This window comes from Furipterus horrens, unplaced genomic scaffold (genome assembly GCF_987537825.1).
Source record: "Furipterus horrens unplaced genomic scaffold, mFurHor1.1.pri manual_scaffold_7, whole genome shotgun sequence".
NCBI lineage: Eukaryota > Metazoa > Chordata > Mammalia > Chiroptera > Furipteridae > Furipterus > Furipterus horrens.
The window spans coordinates 11,910,368-11,915,210 of NW_028327177.1; the positions used below are offsets into that span (position 1 = coordinate 11,910,368).

The window sequence follows — 4,843 nt, forward strand, 5'->3', positions numbered from 1 at the left end:
GAGAGGTATCAGATTATCAGGGATTGCAATTTCCTTTTTCCCAGTAAAGTTTGCATTTAGCAAATGTTACTTGTCAGTAGGGCACTCACAGAATCTTTTTTCTTTACTCTGGCATAAAACAAGCCAAAGACAGATACATGAAAGCATACTGGACAGGGCTTGTCTCCTTTGGCTCAGCCATCTCCCTCTGGAGTTTCCCTTTTGCAACCGGAGAAAGATGTCAAATGTGTTTTTCTAAATGCCAAGGAGGAGCAGTTTGCACAGTGTCTCTCCTGTGTCACAGTTATCCACTCTACACCATAAATAATGAGGAGAAAATGTCCTAGAAACTAGGAGCAGGCTGTCAGAGGATAACATATCTCCTGGGACCTTTTTTGACTATGCAGAACTTGTAAGAATTCTGCATTAGACTAGACACAGGTTACTGTAATTCAGCCATTGAAACTTTGCAACATTATTTGCCTAAGGTGTGGTTTAGGATGGACATTTCCACAGAATGAGATCTTCTGTTCCAATCTCCCTTCTGAACCCACTCTACATCACCCCACTGCTACGTTATCTTGCTGAATGTAGCATAGCTCCAGTGACAGGAAATTCACTGCCTGCTGAAGCAGTTCACAACACCTAGTGACATTTTTTACTGTCAAAAGTCCCCCTTTAGATTTAGCCAAAATCCACCCTCTAGATCGTACTCACTGTTCTTTCCTCTTCCCCAGGGAGATTTTCTTCAGGAATTTGGAGCCCACATGTGTAGGACTGAGGAAGTTCTCCTCTGATGTACAGTTCCATTATTGAAAATAAGCCTCAGGCCATCATAACGATGAGAATAGTATTTGACTTTCTCTGTGAGTCGCTTAATGATGTCATTGGAGGGCCACATTTTATAAAGCTCCGTAATAAATAAAAAAAGTTTTTGGAATTCTAATCTTTCACAGGATTTTCTGAATTTTTACTGTCTAATGTGTGGCGTCTCACTTACATTTTCAAAAGGGAAATTAAGATCTTTCTGCACCCCTAACAAACTTCACCTATGAGGCAGCCCAGTAAAGACGCACAGTTACGAAGTCGTTGCCAAAAGCCGTGTTTCCTTCTTGCGTGGTTCCACGGGATATTTATACCAAGTAAGTAAGGCGGCTATGCTTAATTTAAAAAATTACATGATTGAGGTATAAGGGACATACAATAATTTACCCAAAGTTAAAGTGTACAATCTGATAAATTCTGACATGTTTACACTCCTGAAATCACCGGACATGTGATTTTTGTCAGCCTTTGACAGCTGCTGGATATTTGAATAAGAGCAAAGAAGAAACAGGAAGTTGTGAGATGTGTTTGGGAAACTATAAAGGGATGAGCCTGGAAAATGCAGATTTTATGCAGGAAAGTAGTGGGTATTCAGACTGGGGTTGGCATTCCGTTGTCCCCGTTCCCTCTGAGAAGGAGCGAGCTGCTCAGATTCCCGAGGAAGGGCACCATAGAATGAGTTGAAGCAATCTGGTCAGTAGTCTGGATTAATAGAGGCAGGAAGGTTACTCAAGCGACTATTGAAATATCCAGATTAGGTGGGAATGAGAATCTGAAAACGAGGGTGGGTAAAAGAATGGAAAGGAAGCACTCAAAGAAAAATGACTCACATTTTGTGACTAAGTATAATTAATTCTTAAAATTTTCCCTTATAACTTGCTCCTCTTTTATGGAGAATAAGCCCTCTTTAGTCCCATGCATTTAACCATAATTTTCTAAGTTAAGGAAAGAGAAAGGATTGGCTGACTTGTCTTTATTAATAAGTATAGTCTTGTTAGCATAAACAGAACTTTTTGGATGATTACAGCCTTGTAGTTTTCTTTGGCTCATCCAAATAGAGATATAAACATGGGATGGCTGAAAGATGAATCCAGATGTAAGTGACCACCAAACCATTCCCTGAAAGATGCTGCTAAAAATTTCCATTAGATGGATGTATTGACATTGTCTTTTTGCTCTCAAAAGAACTGCTCACCAAAGTTCAGTTATTTGGGAATCCTCCATTGTTAGGTACCAGTTATTTATTTATTTTTAAGTATATTTTATTTATTATGCTGTTACAGTTGTCCCCATTTTTCTCCCTCTGCCCACCTCTGCCCAGTACTCCACTTCCCTTCAGCAATCCCCCTAGTTCATGTCCATGGGTCGTGCATGTAAGCTCTTTGGCTTCACCCTTTCCTATATTATTCTTAACTTCCCCCTTGTCTATTTTGTACCAACCAATTATGCTTCTTAATCCCTGCACCATTTCCCCCATTCTCCCCCTTCCTCCTCCCCACTGATAACCCTCCAAAAGATCTCCATACCTATCATTTTGTTCCTTTTCTGGTTGCTTGCTTAGTTTGTTATGTTTTTGTTTTTTTAGATTCAGTTGTTGATAGTTGTGAGTTTGTTGTTATTACTTTTTTCTCACTTCCATGTCCCCTCCCCCCAATATAGACCAGGCAAAGGACCTGGGCTGAGGTGTATATGGGGTGGGTTTACTCTGTCTACTCCTTCTGTATGCCATCATTTTAATGTTCATAGTTTTGATCTTCTTCTTTTTCTTAAATAAGTCCCTTTAACATTTCATGCAATAATGTCTTGGTGATGATGAGCTCCTTTAGTTTTACTTCATCTGGGAAGCACTTTATCTGCCTTTCCATTCTAAATAATAGCTTTGCTGGATAGAGTAATCTAGGTTATAGGTCTTTACTTTTCATCACTTTGAATACTTCTTGCCAGTCCCTTCTGTCTTGCAAAGTTTCTTTTGAGAAATCAGCTGATAGTCTTATGGGAGCTCCTTTGTAAGTAACTCTTCTTTTCTCTTACTGCTTTTAAGATTCTTTCTTTATCTTTAACCTTTGGCATTTTAATTATGATGTGACTTGGTGTGCTCCTCTTTGGGTCCAACTTGTTTGGGACTCTCTGTGCTTCCTGGACTTGTATATCTATTACCTTTGCCAAGTTAAGAAAGTTATCTTTCCTTATTTTTTCAAATAAGTTTTCAATTTCTTGCTCTTCTTCTTCTCCTTCTAGAACCCATGTGATTTGGATATTGGTACGTTTAAAGTTGTCCCAGAGGTTCCTAAGCCTCTTCTATTTTGTTTTTCTTTCTTTCTTGTTTTATTTTCCCTTTCTTTTCTGGTTGAATATTTTTATTTCTTCCTTTTGTTCCAAATCATTGATTTGAATCCTGGCTTCCTCCCCTTCATTGCTGGTTCCCTGTATATACTTTTTATTTCACTTTGTGTAGCCTTCATTTCTTCCTTTATTTTTTTTTTGTCATACTCTATGAGTTCTCTGAGCACCCTTAACATCAGCATTTTGAACTCCGCATCTGATAGGTTGGCTATCTCCATTACGTTTAGTTATTTTTCTCGGGTTTAGTTCTATTCTTTTATTTGGGCCATATTTCTTTGTCTCCTCAATTTGGTAGCCTCCCTGTGTCTTTTTTTTTTTAAGCTGCTTTGACTCCTTGTCTTAGTAGCATGGCCTATGTAGCAAAAGCACTTGTAAATTGTATGGGGCAGAGCCTTAGATAATTGCCAGAGCAAGGCCACCTGCTTCACTGCTTTGTGGCGCCGTGTGTGGTGGGGGGCTTAGAGAGGGGACAATACCACTACCTGGCTTCTGGCAATTTGCCCGGCTCTCACCACGTTTCCAGTCACTTCACCCACATCCCGTAAGTAATTGGTGCCCTTTCGGTCACTGCTCTGGGGTTTGCATACAGTCTAAGACCATGAGGGCCTTTAAGCAGTGAAAATCTGACAGTTTCTTCTGCTGTCCCCACCCTCACTGGTTTCTACAGCCAGAGGTGATGCGGTTTTATCTTCCTGATGCTGGAACCCTGGGCTGTGTGTTCTGGCCTGGGGCTGGTATCCTTTACTCCCAGGGCATCCCTTCTGATTTTTATCCACTGCATGCGAATGTGGAACTGTCTGTTCTGCCACTAATCTGATTCACACAGGCTTTCCATCCCGTTTCTACAACTCCACCCCGCCTATCCATCTGGACGAATGTGGCTTTTTAAAAATCCTTGGTTGTTGGACTTCCACATAGCTTGATTTTATGATGGTTCTGGTTGTTATTTGTTTTTGAGATCTGGTTGTAATTCTTTCTACGGTTGTGCAATGAGGCAAAGTGTGTCTACCTACACCTCCATCTTGACCAGAAGTCCTGGTACCAGTTACTTAAAGTTTAGCAGCATGAAAGTTCATGTTTAAAATGTGTGGTTCATGTTTAAACTTGCTGAATTTTTGGATGAAAGCAGGGACTTCACAAAACACTGGTATGTAACTAACTGAAACTCAGCCTTCAAGGGAGAGAATACGAAACTGAAAGAGCTGTCAAGCTGGGAAAGTCTTAAGAAGAATCTCTGGATAATGGTTTATAATATTATCTTTCCCTAAGGACCCAAGAAATGGAAAATATATTAGTTTTTCTATGAGTAGCTTTTGGCAAAACACCATAAATGCACTTCGTTAAAAATATCTTGGTGCCTTGAGCCCACAGGCTGGAATATGTAACACATATGTTGAGGAGCTAATGGGGGCTTATGTGAGAGTAATCCCTGGGAGACCCCATGAGAGGTACTCATGGAAACAGACCTTCTTGTTTCCTTACATGGGCCTTAAAAATCCAATGAAAGAGTCATTCAACTGCCATGATGCTGGTTCTATTTGTTACTCTGCTTCTTTCTGTGCCCTCACTTCTTCCCCTTGAATGAAGAGAAATATCCCCTATATCAGCCTGGAACTACACAATCATAGGTGTACTTGGTTTCTGCACCCCAGTATAATTTTGGGGGCTGGAACTCTGGGTCTATGCCACAGACGTA

At 40.3% G+C, this 4,843-nt stretch overlaps 1 pseudogene; it reads right to left on the reverse strand.

The window, feature by feature from the left end:
* Positions 1 to 2,439: 2,439 nt before the first annotated feature.
* On the reverse strand, positions 2,440 to 2,582 carry LOC150004041 (small nucleolar RNA SNORA51; annotated as a pseudogene).
* Positions 2,583 to 4,843: the final 2,261 nt, after the last annotated feature.